The sequence below is a fragment of the Lissotriton helveticus genome, chromosome 2_1, assembly GCF_964261635.1.
Source record: "Lissotriton helveticus chromosome 2_1, aLisHel1.1, whole genome shotgun sequence".
Classification (NCBI taxonomy): domain Eukaryota; kingdom Metazoa; phylum Chordata; class Amphibia; order Caudata; family Salamandridae; genus Lissotriton; species Lissotriton helveticus.
This window is the reverse complement of record NC_136059.1, coordinates 1,145,103,202-1,145,127,070: the sequence shown is the minus strand read 5'-3', so window position 1 is coordinate 1,145,127,070 and position 23,869 is coordinate 1,145,103,202.

Genomic DNA, 23,869 nt, shown 5'->3' with positions numbered 1-23,869 from the left:
GGTTGTTCAGAGTCCGGGGTATATAGAGTCAGCTTGTTTTTTTCGGTATTCCACTGGTTGTAGTAACTTAAAAAGTTTTTAAGGTTGCTGGTGTAAAGGTTAGCCTTGTCGTAGGGGTTTAGATCAGTACGGTTCAAAATGTCTTTAATTTCAGCATCCAGTCACAGAGTCTCATTTCTGCGTATATCCCAGGCGTTGTCCGCGGATGAGCCCAGCTGGTCCATTAGCTGTTTAGGAACCAAATACATTTTTGTGGCATGCTCCATCACCGTCCCGAGAGGAGGCTTGTAATTACAGGTATAGCTATACCCAGCAAAGCGCCTATAAACCCCCAGACTGTTTCACCAGTTTCTTCTTGGTAATGAGTGAGGCCCTTTTATTACTGAGCTTCTTGATAAGATCCCTCTTCTCCTTCAGCACCTGTAACTGACTCGTTGATATAGGGATTTTGCCTTTTAGGGTGTTTAGGGCTATTTCTGCAATGGCAGCCACTAAGTCGTCAGAAGCAGCACACAGGATGGCCTTTCTGTAATGGGGACTAGCTGTAACAAGCATTTTCAGGAGAGCTAAATTACGTCGTAGACTGCCCGACATGGCCAACACCTTGTATTATAGGGGACTGGCTGTAAATGTCTCTAAAAGTCCTCAAAGCTGCTTTTTATAGGACCAGGGCTTGGTCTTTGGGGTGTAAATGACTGGTAGCTCGGGGGGAAAAATATCAGCCCTCAGTCTATAGTTTTCTATAGTTTCATTTTTTAGTAGGTAACCGTGGGGTTTTGCTGTAGGCTCGTTAAAGGCTTCCATGAAGAAGTGGGTGTTTCCGGGGTACATTTGTTTAGCTATGACGGATATTTGTTGTTTGTCACGGGGATTTTTAAATAAAACAAGGTATGAAGCGTTGAGAGCTATAGATCTGCTGTTCCTACCCTTGTAAAACAAGTTCTGCACAATATAGCATATGCTTAGATTGCGATGATGTGAATATTGAGTAAAAGCTATCTCTAACTCCGGATGATCGCCCCCTTCACGCATATGGCCATCGACAATTATCATGTTTACACGGGACGGTGGCAGTAACTCATCATCGTTGAAATTATCTGGTATACCTTCTATAAATCTGATATGGGGGAAACTAAGGGCCAGGTTGTATAAAGAGGCTGCCAGCATGAATAAAGCCACACAATGTTATTAGGGGTCTGGGATAAAACAGTGGCAGCACTTTCTAAGAGCTTTTTAATAAAATAGCTCTTACCGCAGTTCGAGCGCCCTTCTAACATGCAGAAGAATGGATGCTGTAATCTGGTGTCCATGGTGTGGGGTTTGTCTCTCTAATGGGGCTATTCACCATACAGCAGTGTTTTATAGTCAGGGGTCAGGACCCTTTTATTAAAAACAACGCGTAAGGTTTTATGTAAGGGCTGTGTTGTAATTTCCCAATTCTTTTTTGGATCTGACTATGCATGGCTGGTTTACAGCTATGGTTTTAGCATTTTCACAATCGGCTGATGCCGCGTATTCGTGCACCAGATTCTTTAGACTGTCAAAATTGATTTTTAGGGTGTTTAGGGTGTTGCTGACATTTAGGGTTATGCCTTTGACCTTCATACACACTTTGTTCTCGTTTGTGCGGTAGGAGTATGTCTTAGGTGCGGATGAGGTATATTCTATTATACGCTCATCCTTATCGAGCTCCCTGGTCAAATTACACAGATAATCCCTAAGAGTAGGCTCTTCATCCCCTGGTTTACTCAGAAAAATCACAGAGTCGGTATCGTGATACAAGCAGTGGTCTTGGAGTTTATCCATAACCCTATAAAGCTCTAGACAAGCGTGGGCGGTTGTGAAGCATGCTATGGAGATGTTTATTTTGTTACACGTTGTGGGGTATGCTTTTGTGTATTTCCAACACAATGCTGCGGTCTCGTTACCGATAAACTTGCAGCTGGACACCTCGTAACAAGGGGCAAATAGGTACTTAAACAGCTCGTCAGGCTGTGTTATTAAGGTCGTATTTGACAGATTTGTACGCTGTGCGAATTTCCCCCATAAGGAGTTGAGGCAGAGTTTGGCTAACTGTCGACGTGCTGGGTTGACCTCTATCAAATGGGGTCGTAAATGGATACCCTTGTGAACGTAGTAGTCATCGATGTATTTCTGCTTTGCATCCTGACTAGTACACAATTGGGGATACCCTGACCCTGCTAATTCAAAGCGCTATTCTCATCCTAGAATTCTCAGCAGAGGTTGTAGCCAGCAGAGGTCACCAGAGCTCCAGCACGCCAGAATGCCTGAGACTCCATTACGAGTTGGCAGCTACAGAATCGGGCTGCCAGCTCTCTGTTTGTCGTAACCGAACCACAACGAGCCATAACAAGCCAGCCGAAAACCATCGAGATCACTGTGAGCCCTGTGACGCGAAGAATTTCTGCACTGCTCCACTCGCAGCCTTCGTCCCGCCCGGCCACTCCCCGTGCGGCTTCTCGATTCCCCGCTTCGCAGGTGAGGTGGGTTCGGTCTCGGGCTCTGTTCTGTGCGGTCCCTGATGGTGCAGTGGAGTGGGCTCGGTACGTCTGGACAGTGGGTGAGCGGTGAATAACTGCTCCGTTCTCACCCGACTCCCGGCTCCCTGCTCCCGGCCGCATTCTGCCGTATTCGGCTGTATTCCAGAGGCAGAGGCATCCCACGGTTTGAGGGCTCGGGGGGTTTGGGGGGCCCGGGGGTCGGCGCTACTGCCCACTACTGGGAAAGGGCTCTGGGTGCCGCAGCGGATTGCCTTAGCCCAGCCTAAGCAAAGGGAGCTGTAGTGGCAGAAGGCGAGAGCCGCAGTGGTAGCTCACAGTGCAAAGAACAAAAGCAAGGAGAAAAAGTGAAGCCACCATCTCCTTTCAACACCAGTTGTAACCAGCTGTGGCCCGGAGCTGCTGGCATCTGCTGGCACCTGGGCACCTGGGCGATAGAGACAACCCGTGGTAGAGGCACAGAGGCGATTTGACGGCAGGAGCCGATCGCCACCTTCATTTTCATCAAAGCAAGATACTCTCCTTTGCAGGGAGTTGGGAGTAGGGGCAAGATAATCAACGCAGGCAAACGCAGGAAGGACTACATCCTGCCCCTCCACAGGAGAGAATAGCATCGGTACCAGCATACCAGCAGCAGCAGTAGCGTGAGGCAAGCTACAGGAGGGGTGCGAAAGTTCCATCACTCATGTAGAGGTCCCTCTGCCTACCTGCGCTGGCCACCGCAAGGAGAACACTAAGACCTCGGCACTACTGGAGGGGAGACTGACTTGGTCACCCAGCACTCACTATCTCATCACCGCTCCCACCGCCCCCACCACATCAAGTAGAAGGCACTGCGCCCAGCTGAATCGGGCAAGTCAATCAACTTGGTAAACCATGAGGACCAGAAACTCGAATTTAATACAACTACAGGAGAGGTTCCGCCCCCATAGATCAGCCAGGAGACAGAAGGCGAAGCTATTCTACCCCCCAGGAACAGGGAGCTCCTACCTAGGGCTAGGGCCAGAGCCCCTGGACGGGGAACAAACAGGCATAGCCGGAGCAACCGGAGCAACGCCCACGTCCCCTGGAGCACCGGCAGAACTCTCAGTTCCGGGCCAAGCAGCTTCACCATGGAGGACTCCTAAGCCATCTGCTCACAAGCCTTATCCCAGCGTGAAAGACACTCCTAATGGGACTGCAGGCAACAGAGACATAAGAGACTTTCTCAACCTCAAAGCATCCAACCCAGCAGAATCCCACCGGATTCCAAAAAATAGCCCACCCACCAATAGGGCAACAGAGGACGGGCAGCCTTCAAAACCTACAGCCTCCCGGGGACTTGGCATTCCTCTTTCACCAACAATAACCATGCAATGGGGCGGAACACTCTCCAAATCTGCAGCTTCGAACACAGATTTACTTAAGCCTTCTTATATAATTACCACAGCCCTGACCCATCAACAACTGGAGGGCCTTCAGCTGTGTCCTACCCCAAACGGAGAACCCACGATTGACGAGCTTGATAGCACACACGCTGTCAGCGAAGGAAGAACCACTGCAAATGAAGCAATCATGCCCGATGTGCCTGATAGCATCTATGCAGCAAACGAAGGAGGAACTCGAAACTCACCTGGCTTATTACAAAAACAGCCCCCAAATTTGTCAAGATGGAGCACTCCAGAACACGTCAAAACGGTCCAGTCTCCAATGTCTGCGAGCAGCCGCGCGGATAAGGGGGAGAAGACACCAGTGATTTCTAATCATCTATCACTGATCAATGAGACCCTCACTTCAATGACAGGCGCAGCCATAATGCATGCAGACAAGCTTGACGCACAAATCAACATCCTGCAAATTGTTGCAAGTTTGATTGCCGGGATAGACTCCAAATTGGACAATCTGAATTCATTGATTCGAAGAGTACAGGATAGAACAAACTTAAATCTAGAGCCTTGTGGTTGCATCCCAATTCTGCACAGTCTAGAAAATCTACCAAACATCATGACTACATTAGTCGAGGATCTCAAGAACGAAGCAAGCAAGCACCAGAAACCGCCCGTACAGGACACCGTCCAGGCATCTTCAAAAACAAAAGGCATAATAACACATCAAATTTGTAGCACAGAAACCCACAAAAGTGAAAAAACCGCCTGCTCGGTGCCCCCAGCGACGTTCACTGGGAGCGGAATTAACGCTATCCCGGATCAGGCTGAAAACCATGACTCTCAACATAACCCCAAACTGAATAGCCCAGCATGCCCAAATCTATCCCGGAAGAATAAAAAAAAACTAAGAAAACTCAACAAGGCGAACAAAAACAAATCACTTGCTACCTGCTCCATTCGGCATTGGCTATGTCCTGACACACAGACTCCCGGTCACATCGAGATCCAGAAAACGATCCAACTGGCAGCTACTACTAAAACAGCAGAAAAAAAGGCGACAGTCGCAGAAGCTCCGTACATAACCAACTCAGCAACAGATCCGATGACGCCGGTCCAACTGGCAGTATTCCGGCATACTCCTGCTCTGAAAACAGAAAACCAAGTAACCGACCCGCAAGGACAAAACAATGGGGAAGTAAATCATGCCCCTTTAAGCGACCGCGATCCCTGTCCAATAAGCTTTCAGCAACCCACTCACACAAAGACCACATCGAGCAGAGTGACGCAAGTGTCACCAGACGCCAAAAAACCCTTGGTGACCATTGCAATCATGGAAACCTCCCAGCGCCCTTCTAATGGGACTCTGGCCCCCACACTCGACTACGCAGAGAACAGGCCATTTAACACCAAGCCGCTTAGCCCCCCCGTGTGATGGTAGCCCAGCAAACCACAAGGCCATCAAACCAGGCAACCCTTCATTGGCCCGGCATGGTCCAGTCATTATTCGCTGGCACTCAGTCTTAGAAGCAGAAAGACGTGGATTCCGTACACCACTCAACTCAAATAACAACTCAGGATCGGAAAATAAGGATGTATCCTGATTATGCCTCTCAGGGCAAGTGGGACATTCTTAACCGCAGCAACTTCCTGACACTCTGCGCAAATATCCCAGGGCTGGAAGGGACAAAAACCACAGACATTGAGACCATCTCCTTCCTTCCGCCAGACCCGTAGGAGAAAAATGAAACCACGGAGATAACTTTCATCAGCCCACATATGGTGGAGACACTGAAGAGCCAACAAACGCTACTGGAAAACTGGGGCATAAAAATAAAGCAGCAGCCAGTACAAAAATACCCCTCAATTTTAAAAGCTCATCATCCACTCTGCTACTTGGAAAATCATGAACAGCACGTCGGGGGGCATCCATGCTTGAACGCTTCCTCTGCCCACGCCCAAGATGCAGCGTCTATTCTTCAAGGGTCCAAGGGCAGCATGAACACAGGCCTAATCAACGGCACCCCAATCAAGATAACTACAAATTTGAGCCAAGGAAAACGCTCATGCGTAACAAGGGGTTGCGCGAACAAGGACTGGTCCTGGCTGCCACTAGCATTAAACCCCCGCTCCTAACAGGCACCTCCCTGAAGACACAGGTCACGCACACCAACGCATGACCAACGAGCAGGTGAAACTCTTAAATAAAGCCGGAACCACAAAGACCCTGAAAATCATGACTTGGAACGTTGCAGGTTTAAAAAAGCTGTTACATAATCAAGCTGCGGTGACTTTTCTGGAGGAGGCGGACATAATCTGTATATAAGAATCTTGGCTGACTAACCCACTCTCATTAAGAGGATATGCAGAATATGGCAAAGCAGCAACAAAGACCAACATATTTGGAAGACCATCAGGTGGGACATGCATCTACATAAAGCACTCGCTTAAACTAGAATTTACGGAAATAAACAATCTACCAAATACGCTCCAGGCGGGCATTCTGAAAGGCCTCTACCCGTCAAATGGAACATCTTCAATTCTAGTAATTAACATCTATCATAACCCGTATGGGCACACAGCAAACCCGCCCATGCTAATAAACCATCTAGAGTCTTTGTTGCTACAATTTCCGGCATTAGATTGCATTATCCTTGGTGACCTTAACTTTCACAATATAGCGGTCCTGACTACACAAAACCACCAGTCTGGTGCTACTAAGGCAATGAACAAACTATTAAAATCTTACAAACTGGCCACAGCACATTCAGTCCATATAAACAACAATCCAAGGGTTTTTGCCGCCCCCACGTATAATAACCAGACGACGATCGATTATATCATTTTAAGCGACAAATTGCAACCCCTAATGTCAGATTATACAGTCCATCCGCGCAGTGACAGCGACCATGCCACCCTAACAATCACTCTGAACCTGACAGCAGAAATACGCCACAGGCTGCAATGCAAGGGGGCTGCTGACGGAGACGAACTGATAAAGCTCCCCAGAAGAATTAAATGGGGGCACGCAGCGACCTCCAAATTTAATAACTGGATAAACTCATGGGCGGGTTGGCCACCGTGTGAACAGAAGAAGGGCACTATAAAAACATGGGATGGCATCACTGGGACATTAGCGGCGATACTTCGAGAGGATTCAAACAGGACTCCCCATTGGCACCCACCATCTACATTCGGATTCAACCGGGTAATCAAAAATAGTTCCAAACACTTGAATATGAAACTAAAAGCTTTCCGTAAAAATGGCACAGCCTCAGATAAAAAACAACTACAAGAGGCTGCAAAAAGCCATTCCAAGAAAGTGTGGGCTGCAAAACGCGACTACTGCGATGGACAATGGCTGAAGATCTTTGACCTGCTGAGCCCCGGGAAAACTCAAGAGTTCTGGAGCTACCTAAGTAATCTTGGCCGAGGTACTAATCACAGAGAAAACTCCCATGAGGCCTTAACTTGGGTAGCCCACGTAAAAGCTCTAAACAACGAAGACAAACCGGCCTCCCAGTCAAACAATGGACTCATAGTAAGAGACGAGCAATACTTCACCACTGACAAGAAGGCCCCGCCTTGTAAATTGCTAGTCTCAAAAATCCTAAAAAAAATCAGGAAAAATGGCGCACCGGGTCCAAATGATCTTCCTGGTCAATTGTTTAAAGCGAACATCGAATTCTGGTCCGAAAATCTGACCCACCTAAATGACGAATGCTGGCTCTTGGGGGATGTGCCAGATTCCTGGAGAGGCTCGCTTTTACACCCAATCCATAAGAAGGGGCCTAATTCAGACCCGTCCAACTACAGACTGATTGCCCTCTTGGACATCGAGGGCAAAGCCTATGCTAGTGCAATATTGACGGACCTTGCAGATTGGGCGTGTGAAGAAGGTCTTCTGCCTTTCTGCCAAACTGGCTTCAGACCCGGGTCTTTCGACCGTGGATAACATCACTGCACTCTCCTATTTGGCCTATCAAGCTCCGTCGCGTAAAACCCTCCCTTTATTCGCCTGCTTCATCGATTACTCTGCTGCTTTCGATGGGGTAGACCGCGCAATTTTATGGAGAAAGCTGGCACAATGGAACATCAATCCGACCCTGCTAAGAGCGATTCAGTCACTCTATCAAAAAACGTGGGTGAGAATTAAACTCTCGAGTGACTCCGTATCTGAGAAGATCGACACGGACCGAGGTCTAAAGCAAGGGTGCGTGTTAGCGCCACTGCTGTTCAATCTATATACAGCAGACATGGAGACAGCCCTGTTGGGGGCAGCCCTAGCAACCCCAAGGATTGGGAGGATCAAAATCCAGTTTATGCAGTACTCAGACGATCTGGTACTCCTGGACCACACTAAAATAGGACTACAAAAGGTGCTGACCGCCCTGGCAATATACAACAACGAAAACAGGTTGGTGGCAAATCCTTCCAAGTCTAAAATAGTTTTTTTTGGGCACTACCCACATAAAAAACGAGCAAAATGGAATCTTGGTCATCTCTCCTTGGAAAGCACACAGCGATATACCTACTTGGGAGTCTGCTACCACGAGTCAGGTCTCTCCGGTGCCCAGTTAAAGAAAATCCAAGGCAAAGGGAAAACCATCACTTATGCACTCTGCAAACTACAAGCTACCTTACACAGCCCATCTACAACTGCCATTCGAAGAGTATTAAAGGCTAAACTAATGCCGACCCTCAACTACGCTCAGCAAGCGTACCCGGGCAAACTCAATAAGGAACTTGAAAAAATCCATTGCAGCATACAAGAGAATATTTCATCTACCGAAGTGCACTAGAAACACCCTTATCCGCCCAGAATTCTCGCTCAACCTACAAAATCTGGAAGAGATGGCGGCCTTAAGTAAGTACTATTATCTCGCTACAGCTGCAAAAGATAAGACACTTAAGGCAGTTTTCAAACATATCTTTATGGAACCCGGGAATCCTTGGTCAGCCACCCTTATCGTGGCAAAAGTTCACCTCAACCTGGCCACTGAGCTTTGGGACCCCGAACTAGTTAACTACATGGCGATCAAACACGCAATTAAGAAACAAGTTCGGGCTCTCTCCCGCGAATTGGATTTGGAGTCATTAGTGACAAGAGACCTGCACGAGACCCTATGCCTGCCGCACACTGTGTATAATCCCAAACACCATCTTACGCAGGCTGTGGGCCGCACAGCTCTCCATAAGATTCTAGCCTACAGACTACACCCTCTGCCCCTTAAAGAACTATATGCCGTTGAACGGGCAGAACTGGGTGTATTGGAATGCAGGCTCTGCAATTACAAACGCGAGTCCCATGCTCATCTGCTACTCTGCTGCCCGGCTCTGCGCGCAGCACGCAGTCTTTACCTTAGGCCCATCTTAAGACAAGCGGGGACCCGCACCGCAAAGGAGGCGGTCCATTAATTATATACACTGTCCACAGTAAAAGATATGGCCTCATTTGGCAAGTTCATTCAAGAGACACGGTCCAAGTTGATGGCCACTCAGGGCTTAAATGAATAGAGACTCCGTAGATGCATAGACTATTTTGCTAACACATTTCCCGTTTTAACTTTTGTAACTTTTTATACGTTTGTTTTAATGTAATGGTTTTGAGTAACCAAACAATAAAGTTATCCATTCCCTCATTTCACAATTGGGGATACCCAGAGGCCTCCTGCTTGTCTCTGAGAAACAGATTAATGTACGGGGCAAAGAGTTGTGTAGTGGTCCTCTTAAAATGCCATACATCGTGTATCCTCCCGAGCGTGTAACCTTTCTCTAGGGCGCTTCTACCTCGATGCTGCACCAGGTCCCTGTGAGCATTCTTTGCTCGTCGGTGTGTCTACAACAGACAACCTCTTTAAACATAGCACATGTTCGACAGAGGGGGAACATTAGTTTACCATCGACTCTGTATGGTAACACAGTAAAGTAAAGCTGCCTCGGCGGACAGATTTTGGATTTGACTAGCCCAAAGTATTCGGATATGGGCTTAAAATCTCTATAGATGATGGTGGGGTGCCCTAAGGGGTATACCTTCATTTTGTTCACAAATGGGTACAGACTGGTGAAATCATAGTAGTGTATTTTCTCACCCGCACCCGTGGCCCTGTACAATTGTATGGCATTTGTACGACCCCCAAATAAGACGTCGCGAGGTTCCAGGGGTTCTGGTAAATCACAACTCTGAAGGAAAGAGCAGAGCTCGGTGTCATTTGTTAACATCTCTAACTCCTCGTGCTCCCAAATAACCCTCACAGCAAAGCCACATTTTTCAACATACTGGGCCTTCAACAGAGTTTGTCTGTGTAAGTGTTCAAATTTGGCACCCAGCAATCTGTTACACTCGTGAAGCTTTTAACATTGAGGGCAGCTGTTGTATTCAAAGGCCGTCGGTACTCCATTGATTAAAGCGAACCTGTCCAGGTAATTGGGACCCACACGGTGTTCGACACCCTGTAAGGCGTGCTGAATCTGTATGTCTTCCTTCTCAGAGATGTACATGAGCCACCGGATAGAGGGGGTTGAATAACGTTTCTGTTTGCCATTATAGAGGTCTGGAGGGACTAGAGCAATACTTTTTGGTCTTAAAAACATGTGTTTGTAGATGGACATACACATGGAGGCCAAAATGATGTTTTGAAAAGGGTCGATGTATTCGACCTCCTTTAGCATATGAGATGTCTTGGGTTTCAAGGCCTGACTTTCTTTGTCAATTGAGGCTTCATGGGTTTGAAAGCCCTAACTTTCTTTGTCCTTTGAGGCTTCTTGGGTTTCAGCATCTTGACTTTCTTAGTCATCTCCACCACAACTTCTCTGAAGAGGTTGCACGCTTGTCGTAGGATCATTACATCAGCCTGACAATAAGCTTTCAACTCTGTTTGAAAATGAAACTCCTTTTCACGGTTTTCAGAGTACCATTGTAGAAAGTTCTCTTTCTCGGCTGGCATCATCTATTCAACCCCGTAACTGTCAGGAGGTGGCATGGGGCACACATAATTCTGGTTAGCCCAGGTATTAAAAAAGTGTGGAAAATAACCTTTACACCCAGGGAATCCAAAGGCTTTTGGAAGCTTGCTCAATTTCATGGGTAGAAATTTCAGGGTGTCTATAAACCTTATTTGTAACTGACCGGCTGTTGGAACCCTGAGTGATGAGTTCTACTTGTACCTTTTCACGAATCATATTTTGTAAAATAAAGAATGAGTAATAGGCTTTTGAGTTGTGGGCCAACATGGTGTACCTATTGAATTCGGTTTGAATGAAAGTGTTAAGGAAATCACCAACGCATGTTCTACCTTCAAACTCCCAGCTGGCGTCAGAAGTTAGATGGTGTGCGTAAATATAGTTAGGTTGGTGTACTCCCGTCTCTTGTGTGCACTCTATATCAAACATGATGTAAGCTTCAGTCTTGGTCTGGGGTCTGCCTTTAACCATGTAGCACCAATGGTTGGTACCCGCCTCAAAAGACGCCTGACACCGGGGGCATTTCATGCCCTTGCATTTGTGATCATCAGCCACATACCGACCACACTCAAAGCAATCCATTTTAGGGCTGCATATAACAGCTTTCCTATGGATGCTCAAACAGTCTTGAGAGCAACAAAAAATCTTACAGGTGCGACACCTCACCTTCAGGGTTGCGTCTACGACTCACCCATCCCTCTGGCACATCTTACAATGCATTTCACACTGATGGCGTTCCTTACTACTGTATATGTGGTCACAATGTGTGCACACGTACTTGACTCCCAGAAAACCTTTAAGGTTCAAGATACCGTAAAAGTGATTTTCGTGATGAAGGACATATACGGTCTTGTTTCCCACACGGGCCCCTGTTGTAAAGTACTTCCAATAGCTGTTGTGATAAAAAACTTTCACAGTCACAACGAAATAGTTCTCAAAAAGACTTATGTCACCAAAGCCGACCAGGCGGTCTGAAGGTATTTCAAGAACCTCATGGGCTTCAGCCGCTCTAGACAGGATGGCCGCGTCAGTGGTGTTGTGCCCCATCAACAACCCTACGATGCTGGCCGCCAGACATGTGTTGGATGTGTTGTTGTTAAAGTCGAGCAGCCAACGTTGTTTCTTACCAATTATCTTGCTGTATAGAATGCTCATTTAAAAGTCAGTAAACACCCCCCTCATGGCCCTGTACAATGAGGGCTATGACTCGGAAAGTGCCATAGGCGACTAGTTAAGCCTTGCTCTGTAAAAGCCTCGAAAGGTATTCTAAAAATTCCACGGCGTCAAACGCATCTCAGGACCTCCTTTTGGTGAACAAAGGACTGTCAAAACCCTGCCCGTGGAAACGTAGTTGGAAAAAATCATTAGGACCCACATCACGTAATAACATTTCTATGAGCGTTTGCACCGCCTGATGTATAGCTAAAACACCCTGATTGGAGGACCTTATCTGGTGAAGGTTAGCAAACCTAAACTCCTCGTAGTGCTTGGTGGCATTAAAGCTCTCTACATCCCTCCTGTAGCTTCCAATGGTCTCTAAATATATGGCCTCTGAATCCTCATCTTGAGGTCTTTGACTTGATGGGGAGCTTTCTGCTGTATCATTTTGGGGATTCTGGTTTAGTAAGGGTTCTGGGTGTCTTTTAAGCATCTGGGTAGCGCATATTCTGGCTTTCTTTCGTTTACTTATTAAAAGCCGCCGGTGCTTAGCGCTATTAGCCCACTTTTGTTTTTTACGGGACCAGGTTATTCTTGGTAACAGAACCCCATGCCTATCAGAACAGTATGGGCTGTACCTATGTGTGGCGTACTCATGGATTCCATTGCTACAGACCCACACCGCGACTCCTCTAGGGGTTCCGGAAGGGGTAGTGTTGGTACTCTAACAACAAAGCCCTTCATCAACTGGTCTGTCCTCTCCTGAACTTATGTACTGGTGTGTGGATGGTACTGCTCTATATGGTTCGGATGTAGCTTGTGAAACGGTATGAAGCTGTTTGCGGTGCTTTATGTACTCTTTATGCCCGCGTAAGTGTAAGAAACCCAGGGATTTTGTCAGGAGTGTTTGGACCTTACGGCTATATTTTGAGGTGCGTGTTTTATTAACACCATGGGTCTGGCGTTTCTTTAGGAGATGGCATTGTCCTAGTCATGTATGTACAAACCATATGTCAGATCCTGCTTCCTGGCACGTTTGGAGGATCACTCTTTTACACAGGTCAACCCTATGCAATATCTTCTGCTGTGCCTCCACCATGGACCTGCCACCGCTACCCTCCAGCCCCAGTTTAAAGGTTGCTGTGATTGCTTGGCGTTTTAGTTTTCTGATCGCCAATTTTATATCCTTTACATGCGCATCTAGTACCGGTGTTGGTTTTACAGAGTCATATTGTGGAAGGTTGGGGATGAATACATGGCTTGGGTGTATAACAGCCTCTAACACCCCAGGGGCCTCTCTCGGTCCTTCAAAACCAGCATCATTCTGTAACTGCGGGCCTGGGGGGATCATAGAAATAGGATCCCAATGCGAACACTCTGTACTATGATTTGCCCAGTCATCCCAGCCCGTACTGTTATGGGTGTGTATTTCAGGGGGTGATACGTGGTTTACACTGATCACATGGGTGGTGGGGTCGTACGCTTCCGAAGGGGTGATAGGTGACATAAGGCACGGTGAGTGTAAGTGACTGTCGCAATAATTGAGGGTCCTAGCGGCTAAGGCCCTGTCACGGTGGAGGGTGGGTGAATGTGTAACAGACATCTGCAAAACCCCGTTGTATGTGTTAGAAGGTCCTCCGTACGCTGCTTCTGAGGGTCCATCAAGGCTGTCTACCGACCCTGTCACCGTCTTGAGACACCTTTGTCTGTCAGTATAACTTCCTCCTAAGGGGCACCCATTTTCAGACACGTTGTCCCTAAATACGGCAAGAGCGACTATAGAAGTTTTTGGGGGTTGGTCTATGGGGCATTCCTCTGCAGGCTTCATTAGTTTGTTTGAAACTTCCGAAGGTTTCAGAGGGTGAGAAGGGGTCTGAGGTGTACCAGGTTTGATTAAGGACACTTCAGGTGTTTCTACTTCTAATGCCTCTAACCTATGCTTATTCTTAAGATATTTTCTTGAAAGCCTGTTGACTTTAGGGGTTTGGGGTTGTAACAGAGCTTCCGCAACCGGCGTTGCAGTCGGCTGGTTCTTAGAGAGCACTGGGGTAGAGGGAACATTCCCTTGCTTAGCAACATTTTTAAAGATAGATCTAAAGGAGTTGTCAGGGGTTCAGGGACCACAGGTTTCTTGCTGAGGTCTAAAGGGTCTGCTTAGGACACAGGGACCATATTCTTCTTGAGGTTTAAAGGACCTGTTTGGGGTACAGGGTTCAGCTGCTTTTTCTTAAGGGATGGTTTGCCCGAGATGAGCTTCCCTTTTGAGGTCTTGAGAGGTTTCAGATACGCTGTGGCTCTTTTACCCAGAACAGGCCTTACATTGTCAATGGTTGTGAGCACTGCTCTGCTGTTGACGCCCTCCCCTGCTTAGGACTTGTGGAGCATGTCTCATGTTTGCAGCCTTGCGTTTGTTTGCTTAGGTGGATCCCCCGCTATGTGCCATGCATTCAGAAAATCACCTGTGGACTGCGTATCACAGGGTGCAATGGAATACGCTGGAGCTATAGCCCTGCAGCATGTTCCTGTTGATTGCCAATGCCTGGTAACTAGATAGGCCCCGTGCCCACCTTCTATGAGCTAGTCCCTGGTCGTTTAATTAGTACAATTACCAGCGCACGGTAAGCGGCTGCTCCCCCATGTCCCAAGACTGTGAGCTAGTCACTGGTAAAGTGCACGCGCTCTGTCCTTTTGAGTCTGCCCCGTCCCCAAAGTAGTAGCGTGCCCTTGGGGAAAGACATTGCTCATACAAGTGCTCAGGTTCCGCCCCCTGCTACTCTGTGGTTCCCTTCAGGAGCAGGGGACGTAAACGGACTAAGTCCTAAGCAAAAGGGGGGAACGGGAGGGAGCGTCGAAGTCCCGGGACCCGCCTAGTCCGCCCCCCTTTCTACGTGGCGACCCAGGGTCCGTCAGCACATGTGAGCAAGCGCTCAAGTTGGGTACTTACTTTGTTGTGAATGTATCTAAGACCCTAATTATATATCCCCGATTCATGCCCTTATGTGGTTATAGCGAAACATATCCTTATAAAGGCATAAGTCAAAAGTTTATTATGTTTTGGCTCTGCGTGAGGGCCACATAAAAATAAACACACAATTTATACAATATTCACAACGAATGAATCACAAAACAAGACAAAAGGAACACTACTTATCTACTGGTCAAGCGATCATCAAACATCTCCCTGTACATCATTAATAAATATCTAAAAACCCTTTAAAAAAATTAAAAACTCTAAAACAGAACATTTCATTAGGAGGACAGTAAAGTGCATGGAAGAACATTCTTACATTTAGAATTCCTAGTTGTAGACAAATTGGTTTTAACCATTTATAGCGCAATGGGCGCAATACGGGACAAATAAACAAGACATGGTTACGATCCTGTACAGCATTATTACAGAAATTACATATTGGGGATACCCCATACCATTTTGCTAAAAGGAGATTTAGTGGAAGCAAATCATGTCTTAAAAGGTACCATAGTCTACGGACTCTATGAGGGATATTCCAGGTAAGGTACTGTTGGGCCAGCTTTGGGATATATGTCTTTACCAGTGTTTCCCTTTCTTTATGTCTGGGTTGGGCAAGTATATCCAATTTATAACAGAGTTCCCAAGATGCACATTTTAATGTAGACTTTAGCTCAGAAGGTGAAAGTAGAAATAAAGTGCTTTCATCCACTTCTAGCAAAAGTAATGCTTTTCTGAAGTTTTTTACTAACGAGGAGAACTCATTAAAATTGCCCAAGTGTTCCTTTTTGATGGCTTCTCGTAGGGAACCCGGTTTACCTCTAGCCAGACAGGTGACCCATCTTACGAGGGCTACCAACCCCTGTACCCAACAACTTCGAAGTCCGAATTCCAGCCTGCATGAGGATGTAGAACATGCAGTATTAAGGGAAGAAATTTTCCTTAATACCTTTCCTTCCATCTTTTGCAAAAATCCCCATTGTTTCAACTCCACTAATTCAATTCCATATAGTAGAGTTGCAGGAATTTTTGCTCTAAATACTTCCAGAAAAAGTGAGAAATGCCTCTTCCCTGTAGCATTGTACAAGGAACATAACCCCATACCTTGGGCCCGCGTTTAATTAGTACAATTACCAGCGCACGGTAAGCGGCTGCTCCCCCATGTCCCAAGACTGTGAGCTAGTCACTGGTAAAGTGCACGCGCTCTGTCCTTTTGAGTCTGCCCCGTCCCCAAAGTAGTAGCGTGCCCCTGGGGAAAGACATTGCTCATACAAGTGCTCAGGTTCCGCCCCCTGCTACTCTGTGGTTCCCTTCAGGAGCAGCGGACGTAAACGGACTAAGTCCTAAGCAAAAGGGGGGAACGGGAGGGAGCGTCGAAGTCCCGGGACCCGCCTAGTTCGCCCCCCTTTCTACGTGGCGACCCAGGGTCCGTCAGCACATGTGAGCAAGCGCTCAAGTTGGGTACTTACTTTGTTGTGAATGTATCTAAGACCCCAATTAAATATCCCCGATTCATGCCCTTATGTGGTTATAGCGAAACATATCCTTATAAAGGCATAAGAATCATGTCCATATTTAGTAATAGCCAATGCAGTCCAAATACGGCAAGGCTACTCCCATAGACTCCTAGAAAGTACAACGCGTTCTTTCAACAAACCAAGCCTCCAGCAGCCCGGGAATTCCCCCTGCTTTTGTTTTGATTTGCACAAGAACTCCTGGAGTCCAGAAAGAACTGTAAGTTCTTAGTGACGTCTTATGTCCAAGCTTACATCAAACCCGGCACCTTCCAGGTATAAATTTACCAACATTGCCTTAAGCAAACACACGGTGGTTTGGAGCAGAGCGGCTATCTACTTGCCCGACGCCCAGCTGATGCGAGTGCCGAAGGAAGCCGACCCTCCCATTTGACGCACTAAGAGAGACGCTGTCTTTTCTCCTGCCGAGAAATTCCAGCTCCGGTGTTTACAGTCACCCTTGCGGGTTTCTGGGAGATCGAGTCCTGAGAGAGAGATACAAGACCTCCTTCATTCTAGAACCAAGGTATGGAGCTGATTAAAACCTTAAGAGAATTCTTGATTCAGATTCTTGGCAAAAACCTAACTTAACTTAAACTGCAACTTACTTACTCCTTCCCACGTATTAGGCATAGGTCAGGTACACCGGGGTAGGCGTATCTTAGAAGCACCAGTTGAGTACGTTTAGTCAATGATTTTATGTATGTATATATTTTATCCATTTTCAAGTATCATATGGCTCAGAAACCATATCAATGCTTTTACAGTATTATTTTATTATACTCCTTTTACTGTACGCACTTTACTTCTTGACAAGTATTGCAATTGTGGCAACTCACTTCTCTTGCATGAGAAAGAAGATTGCTCAATAAATAACACCTTTTATTGAAAACGCCTGTCTCTCTATTTCTCTGCACTCTGGTGAAACTAAGTATGCACGATTGACTGAGTGAAATAACTGTCTATTGTTTTCACACGACTCTGGAGATATACTCTTTATTCTGAGGGAGCAAAGTTGTCATGTTTATGCGGTTGTCAGAAGCTAATCCCTTCTTGTCTAATCAGGAAAGTTAACTCCTTCCTGTTCATTCTAGAAAGTTTCTAGTGACCTCTGAGCTAGCTGGCAAATCTAATTAAGTCTAATATAGTCAGTAGAGACCTAGATGACCTCAGTCCTACGTCTAAACTGCTGTTTATATTATTCCAATGCGCAGAGCCTATTGGGAATATAGGAACTACACTACATGGCGCCCAACGTTCGGTAAGGCGATAATCTAACGCAAGACATTAGAGTAACTCAGTCGTGCTTTTTCACACAGACCCTTTTTCCCGTAAAAACTCCAATAGACGTCTGGAGTGGGTAAAAGGTTCATATCCGCCGGAACTTAGTAGGAAGAGATTCCTATGTATTAGTTTTTGGTTTAGTCAACGTTGAAGGATACAGTGTTCCAAAATATTGTGCACCTAATCTTTGTTTTCTTGAAACTTGATCTGCAACACAAACTTTCTGTTAGTAAAAATGACGGAAAGTGACGAAGAAAGGTAGAGAGCTAAAATAGGAGCTCAACTTCTAGCGGATGACACAAGTCTCCGAGATGAAGACCCGAATGCTATAATCATTCCGGTCAATGTAAGAAGAACTATAACTATTAAACTTATAGAAAATGGACTATCATCGAGAGGTGGTACAGTCATATTTGTGGTAGAGGCCCATGAATATCGGCAGACAGAGGTATTCTATTCGTGGATACAATTTTCAGGAGCAAACGCTGTGACACAAGATTTCCACTATTACAAAATAGAGGAACCTCCGGATGAATACGCTCCGTTCGAGGACGTTGAAATCCCACTAACTTACCAAGAGCACCTGCTCTGGTTTAATGGCGCCCTAAAACATCAAACTCACATTATCAGGCTTGGTCCACTAGGTAGACCAGGAGCCCCATGGCCGGTTCTAGCCAGCTACACACCACATCCCGACATTAACAAAATGTCAAACGAAGAACTCTTAGTTAAACTAAAAGAATTAACAAAGGCATATAGAGAATTAGTTCAATTGGCAATTGACGACACAGCATACCTGCAGAAACTGAAAGAAACAGACATAGCAGAACAACCTTTTGAACTTGCCAGAATCATAGAAAAATCCTATGAAGAACTAGGTAGAGATAGTTTGGGTGGGAAACCACTAAAACCACAACTAACTGAAAATCCTGAAAAAACATTTATTAAAAATAATCTGAACACTCCAAAAAAGAGTTGGGAGGGTAATAAACAATCCACTCCAAGAGAAAAACGGTTTCAGTCCAGGGGAAGGTCTCCTCAACCAAGAGATAGATCTCCAGAACGAGGAGGCAAGTCTCCCCAGAGGGAGCCCTCTGAGAAAAGATACAACCTTAGAGATAGGGATAAATTGAGAAAACCTGACAGATATCAAGATATTGATACACGTCCCTCTCGATCTTTTCAGAATTCCTCACAGATATCGAAAGAAGAGGACGGTCAGAACACAAAGAAGAGCACGGCAAGTCCAAAGACAAGGAACCTGCTCATCAAAGTAAAAAATTACAATATCCAAAAAAGAAGGTAGCTAGTATTAAAATAAAACATGTCGAGGATTCTGAGGACACAACTGAAAAACGGAGAGAGGGCCCAGACAATGCTAGACAGTGCAGCAGAAGTAACCATAGCTCGCAAGATCCTGGTGAATCTTCTGGAGACAGTGGACACGAATGAATAGTTCCAAGTGGAAACTGCAGACACCAGAGTTAGCAAACCCCATAAATTATATGAAATAACATAGCGTATAGAGGGGGACAAAACTAGGAAAATAAAGGATCTCTTTTGGGATAACCTTTCGAAAGGCTATGATATCCTTCTAGCTGAGAGAGACTGGCCACCCGAGTTTGTCAGGGAGTGCCCTCATGGCGAAGAAATGATTATGCCTGCCTTCTCAATTCAAATTCCAATTCATAAAAAATACAAATTTTCAAGAAAATGGGCAGTAGCCCAAGCTCCTGCATTATACAAAAATCATGTAGGATGGGACGAGGATTCTTCTCACCATAAAATCCAGTTAAAAAATCAACCGACTGCACAAAGGCAGTATCCTGTTAAGCAAGAAGCTAAAAAACAAGTCAGGGAGATCTTAGATCAACTTGAATATCAGGGGGTAATTGAAACATGCACCTCACAAATGAACAATCCTTTGTTTCCTGTCTCCAAGCCAGATGATTCAAAGCGTCTAGTTTTGGACTACAGACACCTAAACTCATGCTGCAAAACATTTGCAGTACAAAACTCACACAGTGCAGCACTAATGAATAACATTGTGCGCAAAAAATATAAAACAACATTAGATATCTCAAATGGCTTCTTTTGTCAAAACATTGCACCTGAAAGCAGGTATTTGACCGCTTTCTCAACAATGGGATCGCAAAAACAATTCTGTCGACTCCCACAGGGATTCAAGAATAGCCCAGGATTATTCTCAGCAAGGGTAACAGAGTTACTACAAATGTATGATGATGAGCATTATCATATGTCGATGACATCTATCTTACAGACGACGAGCTGGAGACACACTTGAAAAGAGTGAACACCATAATACTTGGGTTCGCAGCTGAAGGGTACAAATTCAACTTTAAAAAGTCACGAATTGCTCACCTAACTGTCCTGTTTTTAGGATATGAATTATCAAGTGAAGGCAAAAGCCTAGCAGACAACTTCTTAGAGAAGTGTGCTGTACTCCAAGCTCCAAAAACTCTGAAGAATTTACAATCAATACTAGGTTTCCTGAATTTCGGAAGAACATACATTCTAAATTATGTAGAGAGGGTTAAACCTCTCTATGAATTAATAAAACCTGATTTCAAACCAATCAATTGGACTCAGAAACACACAGAAATGTTAAGATCATTACAAACAGACATGTTAACTAAAACAAAACTGCGAACACGCGCAAATGAACGCAACCTTGTAATCCGAGTCATCCCAGGAAGATGCGGATTCACGTACCTGACCTCTAATGAGGGAGAAACGGTACCAATAGCTTACAAATCACACTTGTACACACAAGCTGAAATGAAATTTAGTTCTACTGAAAAAATTCTAACTGCGGTTCAAACTGCTGTAGCAAAAGAAAGTGCCCTAGCCCAAGGCAAGAGCATATCTGTTTTAACATCAGTATCAGCCCTTGAGGCAGTAACAAGACCACGCATTCCGAATGCTGTGGCATTAGATCCAAAATGGATACAATGGGAAAATTCTCTTGCTGCAGAAGACGTGAAACATGCTTTTGATCCGAAAATGAAAAAACTAGAAGATCTAGAATACGAACATGAATATCCTCTGCCAATCGCTATTCTGCCTCTAGAACAGTACACCTGTGTAATCTACATGGACAGATTTGCACAACACTACGATGTGGATAAAAAATCCTACAATGCAGCGTGCGCGATTGTTAAAGGTCGCTGGCGCTTTGGTAAATTCAGACCGATAGTCACCAAAACTGAATCACTCAGAAACTGTACAGCTCAGCGAGCTGAAATAAGATCTTTAAAGATGGCGCTTGAAAATGCTGATCGCGAATTCCCCACCCTAATAGTGTGCGATTCGCATTACTGCGTCAGGTCTTACAATAATGACATGCAGACATGGATCAAAAACGGTTACAAAGATGACACAGGTGCCACAATAAAGCATAAAAAGCTATGGGAACAAGTAGTTCTTTTACAGAAAGAACTACGACAGACTCACGTGATACATACACTGAGTCATCAACGTGATGGCGTTCACATTGCAGGGAATTCATTGGCTAACAGAGCCACAGCGGCAGCGGTTCAACCGGCTTCCGTAGCTACAACAAAGCGTACAAAAAAACAAATAGACGGTGAAACGCTACTAGCAGTAAAAGCCTCAATGAAAGGCAATTATGCAGCGTTACCTCTAAATTATCCACTCGGAAATAAATACATAATTGATGCAAACTCCGTTCCTTTTGCTCAAATCCCTGGTGTGGGGGATAGAGTAATTCCAAACACGAACCGGAGGGCTTACTTGATTCAAGAAGCACACATGGGACAGGGTCTGAGGCACTAAGAGATCTTGAAATCTGTAATAGAATTACAATCACAATACTGGTGGCCGGGGATGAACGTGCAAATGTACAACTTTGCAACTAGTTGTCAGAACTGCAATAGAGATTGCAGTGGTGAACCAGACGAGGCACCAGCCCAGATACCCTTATTGGAAAGCATCAGGCTATCTATACGCAAAAATCCAGAAGGAAAAAGGCGGTCCAATAATTATTAAGACTAGATTCACTTAAGATGTAGGCCCCAGCGCTCGGCTGATGCCAGAACTGTTATAAAAGATTTGCCAGTCTTTATCGGCACATACGCAATTGGCATGCTACATTCTGACCAGGGTCCTGCATTTAGCTCTCGAGCTTACAAGGAGGCCATGACCAGCATGGGCATTGCATTGCGGTACTCTTCCCCCTTCCATCCTGAGGGTAATGCGGGAGTGGAAAGAAAAAACCGTGACATAAAGCAATCTATAACGGCGAGGGTATTAGGTTCGGGTGATGGGTGGGTCAAACATCTAACAAGTGTCCAACGTAGTCCTAACAATCTGCCGAGAAATTCTCTAAGAGGTATCACTCCATACGAACTATTGTTCGGTACTAGAATGAAAATCCAGGACTTAGATTGTCAGACTTCAATGGTAAAAGAAAAAGCCTTTGATATCAAAGATCGTTTGGCTGTTTTACAGGACTTAAATGGAACAAGAAGAAGTCTAAGTAACATAAAGTTAAAGCCAACAGCCACTGAAGGGAAACCACCTGTCCCAGCAAGACCTGTCTGGATTCCAAAGATTGGGGATCTAGTCAGAGAGAAGATTGCAGTGAAGAAGGAATTTGGCCCTTCTTACAGAAAAGCAGTACCTGTGACCAAATCTTGCTACAATCCAAGAGGTTCAAACTGAGAGACTAATCACTTTTGATAAACCTGCAGTGAACAAAAAAGGACTATGCAACAAAGCCATGGAACTTGTGCCTCTTGAAACCCAAATTGCAACAGTTCGTCAAGAAACACCAGTCTACAATGATGTAGCATCGGACTATACTAATGTACCAAAGAAAAATGCAAAGACAAATGAAAATCCGGAAGCAATTCCAATAATTGACAGAAATGCAGCTGGCTACTTCATCAATTTCGATGACTTTTCTGATGATCCAAGCGAGCATGAAGAAACGCCAGCAACAAAAACTTTCAATGAAAAAGTAACTGAACTCTTTCATCAACTAAAAGAAACATATCTGATTTCACCATGGATTGTGTTAGGTGTACTTTTCCTCCTGCTTTGGCTCATCATGGTTTTATGTTTGGGTAGATTTATTGATGGAAAATATAGTACAATGGACACAGCAAGTCAGAACATCAACTTGGTCCTAAAGCCACACAGATCATCTCACATCGAGAAAAGAGAACTGTCATCAGTGAACATCGCAGCCAATCCAATACCCGGTGAGGTATCATGGGACAAAACGGATTATGAAATTTATGGCCCGATTGAGCTCTTGAAATATCTACACCAGTTCAAGGTTTCCTTAAGTGACTTTGTGACACCAAGTACTTTCTCTGATGATTGGGACTTTGAAAATATTAATAATATGATGTCAGATTTAGTAATGTCAGCTAAATTCACAGAACATGATTATTTGCAGGGTTCATCAAACTATGAAGAAATGTACTGTTATAATCATTTTGGTCATCACTATTTGCATAAATCTGCTCAACCTAGAAATGTTTTTAATTATAACCAATGGGAACATTGTCCCACACCGCCAAAAGGCAGCTCGAAAACATTTTATGAGAAATTCCAATACTTCTCAGGGTTTAACAACAGTGATCCAGAAACGTTTTATTTTAAAATGTTAAATAAGACAGGAATTAAATCAATGTTGACAAATCCAAAATTGATTTATTCTGAAAAATGTTATGGTAAAATGTCTACATTTGGTTTTGAATTTTGGAAAAATAACATTGAAACAAAAACCATCTGGGGTACAAAAGACTGGTGGGTACAAGGACTAGAAGCATTATTTAGAGCCTGCATGATCCCAGAACAGATAATATTCCTGAATGACACCATTCAACAAACAACCTGTCTTGGTTTAGCCAAGATAAAAGACTTAAATGAACCGTCTATTCCAAAACCCATACCTGATAGTAATAGCACTACAGATGTGGAGATAGACGTATCCCATATTTTACACCAAAACAGAACAAATCCTGATTGGAAAAATGGTTGATCTGGCCCACAGACATAAATAACAGTCAAGATAGATTCCTGAACAAAATACAGAGGTTAAAACAG